Source organism: Bos indicus, chromosome 4 (assembly GCF_029378745.1).
Source record: "Bos indicus isolate NIAB-ARS_2022 breed Sahiwal x Tharparkar chromosome 4, NIAB-ARS_B.indTharparkar_mat_pri_1.0, whole genome shotgun sequence".
Lineage (NCBI taxonomy): Eukaryota > Metazoa > Chordata > Mammalia > Artiodactyla > Bovidae > Bos > Bos indicus.
Window position 1 is genome coordinate 54,561,078 of NC_091763.1, and position 19,293 is coordinate 54,580,370.

A 19,293-nucleotide genomic window follows, 5' to 3' on the forward strand; every position below is an offset into this window, starting at 1 on the left:
ATCCCATGGACGGAGGAGCCTGGTAGGCTGCAGTCCATGGGGTCGCTAGGAGTCGGACACGACTGAGTGACTTCACTTTCACTTTTCACTTTCATGCAATGGAGAAGGAAATGGCAACCCACTCCAGTGTTCTTGCCTGGAGAATCCCAGGGACAGAGGAGCCTAGTGGGCTGCCGTCTATGGGGTCGCACAGAGTCGGACACGACTAAAGTGACGCAGCAGCAGCAGTATGCTATTCTCCCTAGTTTCTGACAGTTCTAGATTCTCCTAAGTATCAACTGGATCTTAATAAAATAGTACTGAAAACATCAGTATAAATAGGCCAGCATAGTGGTAACAGAAAATACTTCAAGTGCTTCTCTTGTCTAATCATTTATTCCCAATAATTCAAAATCAAATTCACATTCTTCATATATTTGTGTTAATTTTCAAAAGACAAAGTGAGATCAGGTTTAAAAGGAAGAAGGAGCACAATAAGAAATGAAATAAAAAGCCCAAGAGAATAAACAGTGATTAAAAACTCCTATTGCCATGCATGATATGTCTCTATGGTTCACTGTTTTTGTTTTGTTTTGTTTTGTTTTTTAACCTTTGAGCAAAGATACTTAACCAAAAACTTAAAGGACAAAATAAACCTTAGAAAAACATAATTAAGCACAATGAATGAAAGAGACTTATCACCAAAAGGCCACTTACCTATTTCTCTCAGATCTTCAATAAGACTTGCAAGTCAACCTTGATATGGAGCCCTAGGTAAATTCAATTCCAGTATCACATTAGAGCAGCCCTGTTAATAGAGACAAACAATTGTCACTGCTTTGAAAATTAAGTTTTCATTTATGTCCCAATTACTTCAATGATTTCACCATAAAACATACTAAACCTAAAGGTAAGTATAAAGCATTCTTTGCTTTGGGAATCTTCAAACGTGTATAAAATTGCTTTCCTACATTTTGGAAAACTTTAAAGCCACTGTTTGGTACAAAGCAAGGACCATAGGACAGCACTAAGCACACTTTCAAGAAACAGATTTTACTTCCCATTCTTATACTGATTTTCCAGGTTTAAACTTTTGATGATTAAATTTTGTAATTTACAAGAATAAAATTATTTATGTCTCAAGGTTCCCAAATGAAAACATGACTGATTTCAATTGCCTCTTCAACACATACTTAATGAGTTTTGTAGGTCTTTCCACAATTAACAAATTAATAGTAAGCATTTCTTCTCCCAGGTCAGAAGGTGTTTGATATGCTACTAGGGAAGGGTGGAGAAGAACTACTAATAGCTCCAGAAAGAATGAAGCAGCCGGGCCAAAGCCAAAATGATGTTCAGTTGTGGATGTGTCTGGTGATGAAAGAAAAATCTGATGATGAGAAAAACAGTACTGCATAGGAACCTGGAATGTTAGATTCATGATTCAAGGTAAGTTGTGAGTGGTCAAGCAAGAGATGGTAAGAATAAACATTGACATCTTAGGAATCAGTGAACTAAAATTGACAGGAATGGGCAAATTTAATTCAGATGACTATTGTATCTACCACTGTGGGCCAGAATCCCATAGATGAAATGGAGTAGCTCTCATAATCAACAAGAGTCTGAAATGCAGTACTTGGGTGCAACCTCAAAAATTAAAGAATGAACTTGGTTCATTTCCAAGGCAAGCCATGCAACATTAGAATAATTCAAGTGTATGCCCCTACCACAGTTAGTGAAGAAGCTAATCAGTTCTACGAAGACCTAGAAGACTTCTAGAACTAACACCAAAAAAAGATGTTCTATTCATCATTGGGGATTGGAATGCAAAAGCAGGAAGTCAAGAGATATCTGGAGTAACAGACAAGTTTGGCCTAGGAGAACAAAATGAAGCAGCACAAAGACGAACAGAATTCTGCTAGAGAATGTACTGGTCATAGCAAGTACCCTTTCTCAGCAACACAAGAGATGACTTTACACATGGACATCACCAAATGGTCAATACCAAAATCAAATTGACTACATTCGTGTAGCCGAAGATGGAGAAGCTGTATACAGTCATCAAAAACAAGACCTGGAGCTAACTGTGGCTCAGACCATCAGGTTCTCATGGCAAAATTCAAGCTTAACTAAAGAAAGCAGGGAAAACCACTAGGCCAGCCAGGTATGACTTAAATCAAATCCCTTATGAATATGCAGTGGAGGTGACAAATAGGTTGAAGGTATTAGATGTAGTCAACACTGTGCCTGGAGAACTATGGACGGAGGTCCATAATATTATACAGGAGGCTGCCAACAAAACTATCCTAAAGAAAAAGAAAAGCAAGAAGGCAAAGTGGTTATCTGAGGAGGCTTTACAAGTAGCTGAAGAAAGAAAAGTGAAAAGCAAGGGAGAAAGGGAAAGAAACATGCAACTCTGATTGCTAGGGACCACATGAAAAGCTGCAAGGAGACTGAACCTAAGTCTGCAACAGGAAAGAGTACCGTGTTCAATTAGCAGTGCTTCCACAGGCACTGAAAATGATGGATGACATCATATACCATGCTCACTGAACATTTAGGCATTTCAGTAATTTTATTTAAGTCATTTCCAAACACTTTTGGCTGAAAAATCCTTTCTTCCAATGGAACCTTGGTGAGAGGTCAATTAATTAAGCAGATAAAAATGAAACATTCTGACTGAATCAGGATCCCAAATACTCAGTACCACCATTATTCTTTCACCAGTTACCCTGCGGGTATTCTAGGAAGCTTAGATATATACTGCAAAGCATAACTTGAAACCACTGTTTTAATCTTAAGTATTACATAACTCAAAGTTACAAAAATATAGGTAATTCAAACTCCTGTTCTTAACATTCTAGCATTCTCTCTCTGTTGCTTCTGTTCTCCATATTTCTCTCAATGACAAAACTTTGCATAGCAGCAGACTCTACCCTTGACTTTACTTATGCTGATCTTTCTTCCCCAATCATTTCTTTCCTGCTACATGCCACCAAAAAAAAAAAAAAAAAAATTTTCTTATGAAAATGTAGCAGCCTAAATTGTTTTCTAATTCCATACTGACTTATTTTTCACTTCCCCATATTCAGAAATATCAATTTTTCCTAAATCAACCTATAAATTCTAGATTTTCAAATAAAATCTAAAAATCCATTTTAAAGTATGTTATAAAATGTCTATTATTATCAAAGTTAAGTTAAAAAATGAAGGGCAAAGAGAAGGATCTCACTCTATCAAATATTAGGATACACAACAAATTCAGGGACAGATACAGAGATACAGATTTCAGAAATAAATTCACAGGTCAATGATAACTTTATGTATGATAAAGATGATATCAAAAGTAAAAGAAAAGGTTGGTGCTGACTCATTGTATAGAGAAAGGAAAATAGTCTCAGAATATGGCAAAAACTTAGCTCCTTATTTTACACCAAATATAAATTTGAAATTTAACTAGATTAAAGAGCTTGGTGGCTCAGATGGTAAAGAATCCACCTGCAATGCAGGATTTGATCCCCAGGTTGGGGAGATCCCCTGGAGAAGGTGATGGCTACGGACTCCAGTTAATCTTGCCTGGAGAATCCCATGAACAGAGGAGCCTGGCAGGCTACAATCCATGGGGTCGCAAAGAGTCGGACAAAACTGAGCAACTAAGCACACATGCACACAAACAATTTTAAAATGTGAAAATTATCTTTTCAAAGCTAATAGAAAATATTCAGGTGAGTTTTTTGAAAATTAGAAGTAAAAGGCAATTCTGAAACAAAACATAAATAATGAGCCATAAAATTAATGACTTTTACTAAGCTAAGATTAGAATTTTTCAGTGACTAATGGCAGAAAGTGAAGAGGAACTAAAAAGCCTCTTGAAAGTGAAAGTGGTTAGTGAAAAAGTTGGCTTAAAGCTCAACATTCAGAAAACAAAGATCATGGCATCCGGTCCCATCACTTCATGGGAAATAGATGGGGAAACAGTGAAAACAGTGTCAGACTTTATTTTTGGGGGCTCCAAAATCACTCAGATGGTGACTGCCGCCATGAAATTAAAAGACGCTTACTCCTTGGAAGGAAAGCTATGACCAACCTAGATAGCATATTCAAAAGCAGAGACATTACTCTGCCAACAAAGGTCCGTCTAGTCAAGGCTATGGTTTTTCCTGTGGTCATGTATGGATGTGAGAGTTGGACTGTGAAGAAAGCTGAGAGCTGAAGAATTGATGCTTTTGAACTGTGGTGTTGGAGAAGACCCTTGCGAGTCCCTTGGACTACAAGGAGATCCAACCAGTCCATTCTGAAGGAGATCAGCCCTGGGATTTCTTTGGAAGGAATGATGCTGAAGCTGAAACTCCAATACTTTGGCCACCTCATGCAAAGAGCTGACTCATTGGAAAAGACTCTGATGCTGGGAGGGATTGGGGGCAGGAGGAGAAGGGGACGACAGAGGATGAGATGGCTGGATGGCATCACTAACTCAATGGACGTGAGTCTGAGTGAACTCCGGGAGTTGGTGATGGACAGGGAGGTCTGGTGTGCTGTGATTCATGGGGTCGCAAAGAGTCGGACACGACTGAGCAACTGAACTGAACTGAACTGAATGTTGCCAAAAGCTGTGTGAGGTCTGGCTGTTTGCTGCTCAAAAGCCAATTAATAGGTCAGGTTGGTGGAAAGGAAAGTTTGCTTTATTTCATATGCTGGCAACTGGGGAGGGAGGGCAGATGTCTGTCCAAAGGACAACTCCCCCTGCACTGGCAACCAGTGGGGCAAGAGCTTTTATAGACAGAAGTGTGGCAGGGGGACTAGATGCAGAAACAGCAGTCATCTCACAGGCATCTTCAAATTGGTCATCAGTGGTCTGACTACTGTCATCTCAATTGTTTTAGATACAGTTAATTATCAATTCCAGGATCCAGTTGTTTCCATTTCTTTGTGATCAATTCTTGGAATTGTAGTAGCTTTGCTGTGGGTTTGAGAAAGAAATGGCAACCTATTCCAGTATTCTTGCCTGGGAAATCCCATGGATAGAGGACCCTGGTGGGCTGCAGTCGATGGAATAGCCAGAGTCAGACATGACTTAGCGACTAAACCACCAGCACCACATGTCATGGGAACAGTCTGGTCATCATATAGTTAACTTCTTCCACCTAGTGTTTTAGTATCTATAAGACAGCTCATTGGATAAGGTTCAGAATGTTATCTATAGCCCTGTAGAAGGAATTAAAGGTCCCTGACTATACTTAATGAGTACATTATTTGGTTTCCTTTGATTGTTTTCCTTTGTTTCCACATGTTCTCATTTTTCTAATTAAACTTATTCTTTGACGAAAGTTTTCCACAGACAAAAGACAGGCAGAAGATATGGGGGGAGGATAATAGGGTCCAGTTCTGTTTCACCTGACATCATAGATAAACTGAGAGAAGACCTAATGCCAACAAAGAATCAGTATTAGAATACTCAGAAGAAACTAATAGAAAAATAAGTAAAAACTTGAAATGGCACTGCCTTAGAAGGGGAAGCCAGAACAGCTCTCAAGTAGTTTAAAATGCTCAAAATCACTTATCAGGAAGATGCAGATTAAAATGATATACCACTTACGTCATCAGAATAGCATAAATATGAATACTGGATTCTACCCAGTGTTGTCAAGAATACAGAAAGATGAGCTCTGTTGTTTACTGCTGGTGGAAGCTAAACAACAGCTATTCTTAAAAGGAGTCTGCTGCTGCTGCTGCTGCTAAGTCACTTCAGTCGTGTCCGACTCTGTGCGACTCCATAGACAGCAGCCCACCAGGCTCCCCCGTTCCTGGGATTCTCCAGGCAAGAACACTGGAGTGGGTTGCCATTTCCTTCTCCAAAGCATGAAAGTGAAAAGTGAAAGTGAAGTCTCTCAGTGTCTGACTCTTAGTGACCCCATGGACTGCAGCCCACCAGGCTCCTCCATCCATGGGATTTTCCAGGCAAGAGTACTGGAGTGGGGTGCCATTGACCTAAAGTGCCAACCTGTTTTTTATGGACCCAAAACACTTATGTAGAGTTCTATTGTAGCATCCATCAGCTTAGTTTTTATTTCACTTTTTTATTGATATGCCATTCTCTCCCATTAATTTCTCCATTTTCATTAACCAAAATTAATGTTTAAAATAGATAAATCAAGTAATGTCAATAAGCATGTCATTTATAATTATGGTTATAAATAACCCGAAATGTGTTCCTTCTGTATAGATGGACTGGACAGTGGGAAGGTGCAAGGCAGACATCTGCTATTTTTCACTATAATAAACCTTCTGTTTTATTTGTTTTTTAAACTCAGCACATGTATTTCTTTAACCAAAGTTCATTTTAAATAAAAAAGATAAAGCAAGAAGCTAATTTTAAAAATAAAAAACATATCAAGATTGCAACATATAGGTTTTATTTAAATAAGCACATCTTATTTTAGTAACTTAAACCTCAAGAAAAAAAAATTTTTTAAGTCATTGAATATTGATCACAGTGATCACTTAATTATATACCAAATGATCACTTAGATTAGGGGGGAAAAGCTGAATTAAAAATAAATGTTAATTTTAAAAAAAACCTTAAGCCAGTAAAGAAAACTAAGAAATCGGAGAAGGCAAGAGCAGAACCAAAGAGACAAGTAAGAATTCTCTCACAGTCACACACGTGGATTCGCTGCTGACTGTATGTCAGGCACTGGCCACGCTCTGAGATAAGCCATAACTCTGCTCTCATGAAGTGTGCAGTATAATGGGGAGTATTTATGATTTCAGGGTGCTGAGCAACATGGCACGCACATATGTATGCACGCACATATGTTTACACACACAAGGGCAGGATTCAATTTAAGCTGAGGTGTTCAAAGATGTTCTGAATGAAAGTTCACATTTACAAATACTCCCTTGTCTATTTCTTTTAGCCTTTTAAATTGGATTATATATTTATTTAAGGATTGCTGTTGTAGGAGAGGAGAGCATAATTCAAGCATTCCCAGAGAGTTTAAACTCTTTTCTTTTAAGGGACTGTAGTAAATAAAGTGAACAATTACTGCTGCTACTGCTAAGTCACTTCAGTCGTGTCCGACTCTGTGCGACCCCATAGACCGCAGCCCACCAGGCTCCCCCATCCCTGGGATTCTCCAGGCAAGAACAATGGAGTGGGTTGCCATACTAGGTAGTTTAATTTTCTTGTCTTTCCCTCCCCCCACCAGGAACTCCCTGATACTCAAGAAAGAGATTTGTTTTCTTAACATGTTACTTGGAACTCTTTGTTTCTACTCTGTCTTTTAATTAACAACAATGAAGATATGTCCTAAAAGAAATACTACCATTTAATCATTTCCAAACAGAAAAGAAAAAAAAAAATTACCTTGTGCAAAGCTTAAGCATAATACAAAATATTTGTTTAGTGAATGTTGTGATTTGGCAAAATACACTAAAATCTGAAATAAATAAATAAAATACATTTTCATATAGGTCATAATGTGTAATTGATGTTCAAAAGTAAAAATTACACTAACATTTTACATACTGTTTTCATAAGATATAATTATATCTTTGAAAATTCAGCATAGGTCTTCTTAGAGAATAGTGAAACTTAAGGATTATTTTATCTCAAACTAGCTGCTGCTGCTGCTGCTACAGCTAAGTCGCTTCAGTAGAGTCCGACTCTGTGCGACCCCATAGATGGCAGCCCACCAGGCTCCCCCGTCCCTGGGATTCTCCAGGCAAGAACGCTGGAGTGGGTTGCCATTTCCTTCTCCAATGCGTGAAAGTGAAAAGTGAAAGTGAAGTCATTCAGTCATGTCCAACGCTTCGAGACCCCATGGACTGTAGCCCACCAGGCTCCTCCGTCCATGGGATTTTCCAGGCAAGAGTACTGGAGTGGGGTGTCATTGCTAGCTAACTACAGTCAAATCTGAGAACACAAATAAACATTGGTCACAAAGATTGATAGCATAAATCAACATTTCAGTGACAAGAAAATAATCAAACCCCAACAGAGCAACAAATTTGTAGGCTTAATTCTAGTCGTTGGGCAATGGGGATGTATGCAAATAGAATAAGAGAAACAATAACAAGCTTCTGATAAATAGGGAAAGATTTTTTTAAACTTATTTAGAAGGCAGTCCATATTCTTTGAGTTATTCCATTCCCACCAACATTTATGAAGGGTTTGGGACGTGCTTTGCAAAAGGTATTTCTTTTTTTTTTCTTTTGCATCAGGCATTTACATGATAGGAGCATCATATCTTTATCATTTTGTACAGATGTTGCAATTATCAAGAAAGAAAATAGTTAGGATTTTTTAAAGCTGGTTCCTGCAAAGGCTAAACGCTATGAAACCTCCAAAAGAAATATAGAGAGCTTGCTACAATTAGTATCCTAACTGTGATTATTATGAACTCCATAAGAAAAGGAATGTTTTTGTCTGTTTAATTCACTTTTGAGCCCAATAAATCTAAACCTTTGATTGACAAATAGTAGGCACTAGATAAATGTTTGTTAAATGGATCTATTAATCTATTGATCAATCAACATGGAACTGGATAGGTACATGCTGTGCTTAGTCGCTCAATCATGTCTGACTCTCTGCATAATACTCGAGCCATACTTAAGTGATGATTGCATATAATGCAAAGCTATTGAGCATATAAACATATACACATAAATACTAATTATAGGTAATCTACATGAGATTTATCACATGAGTTTGGTTTTCAACTTATTCTTCTGTCATCTCTATACAGCACAAAATAAGAAGAGTTCCTTCAGAATTGCAAAGAAGAGGTGTTTTAATTATCAAAACTTATATTCAATATCTTTTGGCCACAACGCATAAATAATTAAAGCATCATCTTAGCAGAATGGGGTCTCTGCAAGATTTATTCTGGTTTGATTGACCCACTTCTTGGTTAATAGCATCTGGATCTAAGAAAGTGAAGCAAATAGTGCTCCAGGCGCCACCATATCCCAATCAAACCATTAAGGAGATATAGTCATAGGAGTTGAACTGAGATTAAAAAGTTCACTTTGAAAGTAACTCAAATCACAATGAATATTAACTTTGCTGATATTATGGGCACAGTTCAAAACATACTAATTCAAAGTTAGGACAATATTACTTTTCGTCACTCTTCACATTAACAAATCTGTTTCTAGCTTTGAATTTAAAATATCTATATTTTAGTAGAAGATTCAGTCAGATAGGTAATATAAAAATTAAACTTAAATCAATGAGTAGACAAACCCTACTGGTTAGGTGGAAGGTGAATAAGCAGCCATTAAAGGAAGAAGTAATGCTAGGTCAGTTACATACAGGATTCTGCTCTCTTAGACCTCATTCAGGGCAAAAGTCAGAGCTGGCTGGTGAAACTGTAAAAATGCATGACCATATTTAAACAAATAAATAAATACACTTTGAAATCAAATTTCATTTGTTTCTATTCTTTTTTTTTTTTTAATTTTTTGAGGAAACTTCATATTGTTTTTCTTTTTTTTTTCTTTCTAATTTTATTTTATTTTTAAACTTTACATAATTGTATTAGTTTTGCCAAATATCAAAATGAATCCGCCACAGGTATACATGTGTTCCCCATCCCGAACCCTCCTCCCTCCTCCCTCCCCATACCATCCCTCTGGGCCGTCCCAGTGCACCAGCCCCAAGCATCCAGCATCGTGCATCGAACCTGGACTGGCAACTCGTTTCCTACATGATATTTTACATGTTTCATTGCCATTCTCCCAAATCTTCCCACCCTCTCCCTCTCCCACAGAGTCCATAAGACTGTTCTATACATCAGTGTCTCTTTCTATATCATAGGAAGAATATTTAGCATGAAATCTTGCCTCAAGCAATTTCTAAGTACATAATACAGTAATCTGTAGGCATAATGCTGTACAGCAGCTCTCTAGAACCTTTTCATCTTGCCTAATCAAAACTTTGTACCTACTGAACAGCAATGGTTAATTGCATAGAAAACGTTCTTTCTTTTCAATCACCGCAAATGTTGTTGTTGTTTGTTAGTCCCTAAGTCCTATCCAACTCCTTTGCGAACCCATGGACTGAAGCCTGCTAGACTCCTCTGTCCATGGGATTCACCAGGCAAGAATACTGGAGTGGGTTGCCATTTTCTTTTTCAGGGGATTTTCCTGACCCAGGGATCAAATCTGTCTCCTGCACTGGCAGATGGATTATTTACCACTGACCCACCAAGGAAGCCCATTTCAATTAATGAACACCTACTAAGTACCAGGTGTATATCACCTACTGGAGACAACAGAAATAAAAGGTACTCTCCCTATTGCCTGCTGAAGCACAAGTCAAGCATTCTTTCAAATGAATGATATTCCATAAAGCCAAAGATAGATTCTAAGTTAAAATGTGATACTGTGCAAGTAAAAGTAAGCATGGGGTGATACCAAGTATAACATCAATTGCCCATGTGGAAATAATTATTTATGAGGCAGGAGGAGAAAGTGACACCTCTGTCCAAATCAGAATTAAATGACCTACTGAATTTCTCCTGAAGTAACAAAAAGAACGATTCTTGTATTCTAAAAGCTGAAGGCTTTTGGTTATATTTATTTTTTTTCTCTATGTTTTAAGAAAAAAATTACTGGTAGTAAATAATTTTGATGACATTGAAAGTTAAAAAATGATCTTATCAAGTGAATATAACTCACTTTTACATGACATACCTTTATAAGTTGGAGCTATTTTATTGTAATAATTATCAATTATTTAATTAGAATTATTAAAGCCATATAAATCATAAGCATGCATATATATGCTGCTATAAGTCAAACTGAACAACACATCTCCAAAATAACATAAATACTGTCTACTATTTCTAATAGGTTGTGGAAGACAAAAACCACACAGTACTCTAAATACCATGACTAATACAGTAAAATATCAAAAACTGGAGAAGGAAAAAAAGCACTTCGGGCAATAAAGTACAAATTCTGACCCCAAATTCAAAAACTTTTACAACCATAGGTAATAGATTGAAAACAAGCTCTTGAGTTCAAACATAAGCTAGAGTTGACTTTAATTAGTTCTACAGAGGTACGTGCTCAGTGGGAGTTCAAAAAATAAACCACAAAGTTAATAAAAGAGAATTTCTTCAAAAACCATTTTAGTTTTCATTGTTGTTCTTGACCAAGTATAAGACTTTAGAGGAAAATGAGAAAGAAAAAAGCTACTACTAGAATTAGTAAAGCAGGTTTAAACACACTCAGATTATAAAGAACAATACATAGATCAGATTTCAACTCCTTCATTATAGTATGATGCCTAAGCCTTAGAAAAATGTATCAAAGTGCTTTTTTTCTCTGTTTCCTTTTATTCTCTTGCTCATCTTTTCCTATTTTGGTAATTTCCTCTTTTCCATTTTACCTGTATAAGAAAGTAAGGATGCTAATTTCTTTTGACCAATAATCATTTTTATTAACATTGTTACTAAGTTTAATAGGCTTTCCCAGTAGCTCAGTGGTAAAGAATCTCCCTGCAATGCAGGAGACACAGGAGAAGGTGAAGAAGTTCCAGCTGAGCTATTTCAAATCCTAAAAGATGATACTGTTAAAGTGCTGCACTCAATATGTCAGCAAATTTGGAAAACTCAGCAGCGGCCACAGGAATGAAAAAGGTCAGTTTTCATTCCAACCCCAAAGAAGGGCAAAGCCAAAGAATGTTCAAACTACCGTACAATTGCCCTGTTTTCACAGGCCAGCAAGGTTAGGCTCAAAATCCTTCAAGCTAGGCATCAGCAGTATGTGAACTGAGAACTTTCAGGCATACAAGCTGGGTTTAGAAAAGTCAGAGGAACCAGAGATCACATTGCCAACATTTGTTGAATCACTATGCTTAAACCTTTGAGTATGTGGATCACAGCAAACTGGAAAATCTTAAAGATATGGGAATACCAGACAATCTTACATGTCTCTTGAGAAACCTGTATGCAGATAAAGAAACAGCAGTTAGAACCAGACGTGGAACAATGGACTTGTTCAAAACTTGGAAAGGAGTACGGCAAGGCTGGATATTGTCAACCTGTGTATTTAAGTTCTGTGCAAAGTACATCATGGGAAATGCTGGGCTATATGCATCACAAGCTGGAATCAAGAATGCCAGCAGAAATATCAACAACCTCAGACATGCAGATGGTATGACATAATGCCATAAAGTTAAAAGGAACTGAAAAGCCTCTTGATGAAGGTGAAAGAGAAGTGTGAAAAAAGCTGGCTTGAAACTAAACATTCAAGCAACTGAGATGGCATCCTATCCCATTACTTCATGGCAAATAGAAGGGGAAAAAGTGGAAGCAGTGAGAGATTTTATTTTCTTGGTCTTCAAAATCACTGCAGTGGTGACTGCAGCCACAAAATTAGAAAACACTTGCTCTGTGGCAGGAGAGCTATGACAAACCTAGACAGCATATTAAAAAGCAAAGACAACACTTTTCCAACAAAGGTCTGTATAGTCAAAGCTATGGTTTTCCAGTAGTCATGTATGGATGTCAGAGTTGGGTCATAAAAAGGCTAAGTGCCAAAGAATTGATGCTTTCAAATTGTGGTGCTGCAGAAAACCCTTTGGGACTCTCTTGCATGGCAAGCAGATCAAACAAGTCAATCCTAAAAGAAATAAACATTGAATATGTATTAGAAGGACTGATGCTGAAGCTGAAGCTAAAACACTTTAGTCACCTGATGCAAGGAGATAACTTATTGGAAAAGACCCTGATGTTGAGAAAAATTGAAGGCAAAAGGAGAAAAGGGAGGCAGGGGATGAGATGGTTAGAGAGCATCATAAACTCAATGGACATGAGTTCAATCAAACTCCATGAATTGTAGAAGACAGAGGATCTTGGCGTCCTACAGTCCTTGGGGTAACAAAGAGTAGGACAAGACCTAGCGACTGAACAACCACCAAGTTTAATAGCAGATCAAAATTTACAATCTTCAGAGAAAATCCCTGGTTTATTTAATTTTCTTATTTCTTCTGTCTTACTTTCAGTGATTCATTTTCAGCAAAAATGAGTCTCATGTGCAGCAAAAATTAACAGAATGCTAAGTGTGTAAACAGGGCATTAATTAGTGAATGGACAAGCTTAACATGGATAAAAATGATTCTCTAGCTGCTGGAGATGCTTGGTTCATTACCTTCAAACCAAGAAGAAATAGAACCATGATGCAGGCACTCTAGAGAACCAGAACTCTAACCTTAGGGAAAGTATTATACCATGTAAACAAGATTTAGGAGGCTGGGAGTTTTAGTCGTTTGAGGGATACACAACCACAACTATATAAGGAGTCTGATAATGCTGGACAACTTGGAATTTTAATGTTTTCTCAACCATTTGTCAAAGGATTCTATCTCCAAATCCCTCCCTTGACAAATTCATAGTCTTAATCTTATACCATTTCTTTTGTCTTGTACCCTAATGTATTTGTTCATAAGGAGAATCCTCTACATATTCACGTTTTGCCATAAAAACTTTTCTACCACTATCGTATTTTCACCCAAGACACAATCTCTGTTTCATAAGTGCTAAATTAATATTAAAGCTACTTAAATTTATGAACCTCTTACTTCCTGCCTATCTACAGTTTTTTATTCAATTCTTTCATTTTCTCAAGTTGATCATTCAGCTGAAGTTCCACCAAAACTAACCTACTTCTATCATCCAATCTAATCTGCCCAGAAGGAAAAATTTAAAAAAAAAAAAAAAAACACCAGAAATTAAAACTCTATTTGAATGAACTGTAATTTGAATTCAATAATGTTAAAAGCAGTAATGAAGAAAATGACTACCAAGGAATGCAATGGATCAAACAGTGGATTCTCTTCTGAAGGTAATTTCAGTTCAGTTCAGTCACTCAGTTGTGTCCAACTCTTTGTGATCCCATGGACTGCAGCACAACATCACCAGCTCCCGAAATTTACTCAAACTTATGTCCAGTGATTTGGTGAAGCCATCCAAACATCTCATACACATTGTCCCCTTCTTATCCCACCTTCAATATTTCCCAGCATCAGGGCCTTTTAAGAATGAGTCAGTTGTTCGCATTAGATGCCCAAAGTATTGAAGTTTCAGCTTCAGCATCAGTACTTCCAATGAATATTCAGGACTGATTTCTTTTAGGATGGACAGGCTGAATCTTCTTGAAGTCAAAGGGACTCTCAAACTCTTCTGCAATATCACAGTTTCAAGGATCAATTATTTGATACTCAGCTTTCTTTATAGTCCAACTCTCACATCCACACATAACTAATGGAAAAAGCATAGCTTTGACTAGACAGAGCTTTGTTGGCAAAGTAATGTCTCTGCTTTTTAATATGCTGTCTAGGTTGGTCATAACTTTTCTTCCAAGGAGCAAGCGTCTATTAATTTCATGGCTGGAGTCACCATCTGCAGTGACTTTTGGAGCCCCCCAAAATAAAAGTCTCTTACTGTTTCCACTGTTTCCCCATCTATTTGCCATGAAGTGATGGGACAGGACGCCATGATCTTAGTTTTCTGAATGTTGAGCTTTAAGCCAACTTTTTCACTCTCCTCTTTTACTTTCATCAAGAGGCTCCTCAGTTCTTCGCTTTCTTCAATAAGGGTGGTGCCATCTGCATATCTGAGGTTATTGATATGTTTCCCAGCAATCTTGATTCTAGCTTGTGCTTTATCCAGCCCAGCATTTCTCATGATGTATTGTGCATATAAGTTAAAAAAGCAGGATGACAATATACAGCCTGGATGTACTCCTTTCCCTACATGGAACCAGTCTGTTGTTCCATGTCCAATTCTAACTGTTGCTTCCAGACCTGCATACAGATTTCTCAATAGGCAGGTCAGGTGATCTGGCATTCCCATCCCTTGAAGAATTTTCCACAGTTTGTTGTGATCCACAGAGTCAAAGGCTTTGGCATAGTCAATAAAGCAGAAATAGATGTTTTTCTGGAACTCTCTTGCTTTTTTGAAGATCCAATGGATGTTGGCAATTTGATCTCTGGTTCCTCTGGCTTTTCTAAATCCAGCTTGAACATCTGGAAGTTCATGGTTCACGTATTGTTGAAGCCTGGCTTGGAGAATTTTGAGCATTACTTTGCTAGCATGTGAGATGAGTGCAATTGTGCAATAGTTTGAGCATTCTTTGGCATTGCCTTTCTTTGGGACTGGAAGGAAAACTGACCTGTTCCAGTCCTGTGGCCTCTGCTGAGTTTTCCAAATTTGCTGGCATATTGAGTGCAGCACTTTCACAGCATCATCTTTTAGGATTTGAAATAGCTCAACTGGAATTCCATCACCTCCACTAGCTTTGTTCATAGTGATGCTTCCTAAGGCCCACTTGAGTTTGCATTCTAGGATGTCTGGTTCTAGGCAAGTGATCACACCATCATGGTTATCTGAGTCGTGAAGATCTTTTATGTATAAATATTCTGTGTATTCTTGCCACCTCTTCTTAATATCTTCTGCTTCTGTTAGGTCCTTATCGTTTCTGTCCTTTATTCTACCCATTTTTGCTTGAAATGTTCCCTTGGTATCTCTAATTTTCTTGAAGAGATCTCTAGTTTTTCCCATTCTATTGTTTTCCACTATTTCTTTGCATTGATCACTAAGGAAGGCTTAGTTTTCCTTGATGTTCTTTGGAACTCTGCATTCAAATGGGTATATCTTTCCTTTTCTCCTTTGCCTTTCGCTTTTCTTATTTTCACAGCTATTTCTAAGGCCTCTTAAGACAACCCTTTGCCTTTTTGCATTTCCTTTTCTTGGGAATAGTCTTGATCACTGCCTCCTGCACAACGTCACGAACTCTGGTCCATAGTTTTTCAGGCACTCTATCAGATATAATCCCTTCAATCTATTTGTCACTTCCACTGTATGATCATACAGGATTTGATTTAGGTCATACCTGAATGGTCTAGTGGTTTTCCCTACTTTCTTCAATTTAAGTCTGAATTTGGCAATGAGTTCATGATCTGAGTTACAGTCAGCTCCCTGTCTTATCTTTGCTGATTGTATAGAGCTTTTCCATCTTTGGCTGCAAAGAATATAATTAAGCTGATTTCAGTATTGACCATCTGGTGATGTCCATGTGTACAGTCTTCTCTTGTGTTGTTGGAAGAGGGTGTTTGCTATGACCAATATGTTCTCTTGGCAAAACTTTGTTAGCCTTTGCCCTGCTTCATTCTGTACTCCAAGGCCAGATTTGCCTGTTACTCCAGATGTCTCTTGACTTTCTACTTTTGCAATCCAGTTCCCTATAATGAAAAGGACATCTTTTTTGTGTATTAGTTCTAGAAGGTCTTACAGGTCTTCACAGAACTGTTCAACTTCAGCTTTTTTAGCATTACTGATCAGGGCATAGACTTGGATTACTGTGATATTGAATGGTTTGCCTTGAAACGAACAGAGACCATTCTCTTGTTTTTGAGATTACATCCAAATACTGCATTTCAGACTGTTTGCTGACTATGAGGGCTTCTCCATTTCTTCTAAGGGATCTTGCCCACAGTACTAGATATAAAGCTCATCTGAGTTAAATTCACCCATTGAAGTCCATTTTAATTTGCTGATTCCTAAAATGTCGACATTCATTCTTGCCATGTCCTATTTGACCACTTTTCAATTTGCCTTGATTCATGGACCTAACATTCCAGATTCCTATGCAATATTGTTCTTTACAGCATCAGACTTTAGTTCCATCACCAGTCCCATCCACAACTGGGTGTTGATTTTGCTTTTGCTCCATCTCTTCATTCTATTTCTTTACTGATCTCCAGTAGCTTATTGGGCACCTACTGACCTGGGGAGCTCATCTTTCAGTGGCCTATCTTTTTTCCTTTTCATACTGTTCATGGGGTTCTCAAGGCAAGAATACTGAAGTGGTTTGCCATTCCCTTCTTCAGTGCACCACTGAAGGTTTTGTCAGAACCCTCCACTATGACCTGTCCATCTTAGGTGACCCTACATGGCATGGCTCACAGTTTCATTGAGTTAGACAAGAATGTGGTCCGTGTGATCAGTTTGATTTGTTTTCTTATGACTGTGGTTTTCATCCTGTCTGCCATCTGATGAGTAAAGGTAAGATGCTTATGGAAGCTTCTTGATGAGAGAGACTAACTGTGGGGGAAACTGGGTCTTATTCTGATGGGCAGCACCATGCACAGGAAATCTTTAATCCAATTTTTTGTTGATGGGTGGGGCTGTGTCCTCTCCCTGTTGTTTTCCTGGGGGCAAACTATGGTGGAGGTAATGAAGATAATGGAAACCTCCTTCAAAGGGTCCCCTGTACTCTTCAGCAAGAAAATAAAAACAGACTGTAGGTTCAAAGAGGATAGATAAGATAAGGAGGTATGTACATTTTATAATACTGGATTTCCTTTAATTCCACTTACAAATGTACTTATTTCATCTTTTTAGTGAAGCTATTTCATACACATATTAAAGTAACAAAATATCTTTGAAACAAAATGCTTTGATAGACTGAATTTTCTTACATAATTTCATATCTGACTCAATATCAGATCAGTTCAGATCAGTCGCTCAGTCATGTCCGACTCTTTGCGACCCCATGAATCGCAGCACACCAGGCCTCCCTGTCCATCACCAACTCCCAGAGTTCACCTGACTCAATATAGGTTGTTTAAATTTCAGGCTGGAAGTTTTAATAAAAACATTACCTTCTCTTTCTTTGTTTCTTCCTTCTTTCATTAAAAGAGCATTCATTGTATATCTTACAGATATCTCTTATGTTGTTCATTGTTGACAATAATTCTTCATCACCATCAGCTTGTAGGAATTTACTTTATTCCATGTGTTGGGTGAGTGATTATAACTCCAAGAAGAGATTCATATAAAGGCCCCAATGCATTCAAATCACTCAGAAATAGTCTATTTCATAGATAAAGCCATGTATTGTGCCAATTCTTATTTTTTCTCCCTAAAATTGGTGGATATTTTAATACCACAAAGTATGAAATAAAGGAAATTATCAGGGTCAATAAGTAATGAAATTTATGTGAGCTAAAAATCAGAATTGCATCATTAGTTTTAAAAATTTGAAAAACAGATTATAAGAATACATTGCCATAAAGTTTCTAAAACACTATTTTTTAAAATATTCAAATAAATGTAATTTGAAAATTGACAGAGGAAGTGAAAATTTATACTTAGAAGGATACCATTAAATTTGGTTTACTTTCTGGGCAAATAGTAATCTGAAAATTTCCTGAAATTTTCAAAGATAATATTCTAAAAATAAGTGGAGTTTCTGGCTGACTCTCAAATACAATCCAGAAAATCCAACTTTACAGAATTATCTTTCCTTTCATTAAGACTGATCAATTTTTTTTTTCTTTTTGTTTTCTTGAGTTTTTTTCAAACTCTTTGTCAATAAATGTATCTGCCACAAAGTAAGCGCTAAATATTTGTCTGAAAATGAATGAATGAATGATAATTACTTTGAAAATATATGGCTCTAGATTATAAAATGAAGCAATCCCTGATGGACAATCTTAAATGTATCTCTAATGTTGGAGGGGGTGTAATTCTCAAATATATGTTTTGTTGATAATTATGAACAATAGAACCAACAAGTTTTTGAAACATTAAGTAGAGTTGTATTAACTCAGTTAACTGATTTGTATTAGTAGGATCACAATTTAGTGGTATTAAAATAAATTCTGAAACAAGTCCAATAGAATCATGTAGTTTGCACATCAAATATAAATTGTTTAACTCAAGAAAAATGTGTGCTAATCAATAGTGAAAAGGAGATCCTTAACTATCACTTTTACTTTCTCATTAAGCATCTTTCACTTTCATTACAAATGTAAAACATTTTCTTTTTTACAGTTGTTAATACTTTTGTTCCAAATAATTATTTTCTATTTTTTATCCCTATTCAAAAATATCAACAGCATGACTATACTCTAAACAACTTATATTTATTTACAATTATATATTGGTCTGCTGATATATCCCTAGGTGTACCCTAGGCTCTAAACCATATCCAACTCTTGCTTAGCAACTTATCAGCAACTTGTACATAAAGTGAGTGCATATATCCAGGTTTTTTATGCCTTCCATAATTTAATGCTACTAATCTATAGCAGTGGAAATCCAGAAACAAATACTTGAAAATAACCCTCTCACAGACATACATACATATAGTCCCTGAGTAGTCCTACAAATGATTTTTCCAATTTTGTCTTTAAAAATGGTAATAGTGCTACAGTGTCACAATACCAAAGCTGAGTGATCTACTGACACACAAGCTGTGTCTTCTGTGGATACTCTGAGTCTGAAATTGATTTTCATTTTA

The 19,293-nt window shown here is 37.1% G+C and overlaps 1 protein-coding gene across 8 annotated transcripts in view; it reads right to left on the reverse strand.

The window, feature by feature from the left end:
• The window catches only part of FOXP2 (forkhead box P2), a 661,054-nt gene that overhangs the window by 444,109 nt on the left and 197,652 nt on the right, over positions 1-19,293 (reverse strand). For all 8 annotated transcript variants that reach the window (XM_070787815.1, XM_070787814.1, XM_070787813.1 and 5 more), the window contains one exon: positions 697-787. The gene's annotated coding sequence lies outside the window, so the exon portion shown is untranslated. The remainder of the gene's footprint in view (positions 1-696; positions 788-19,293) is intronic.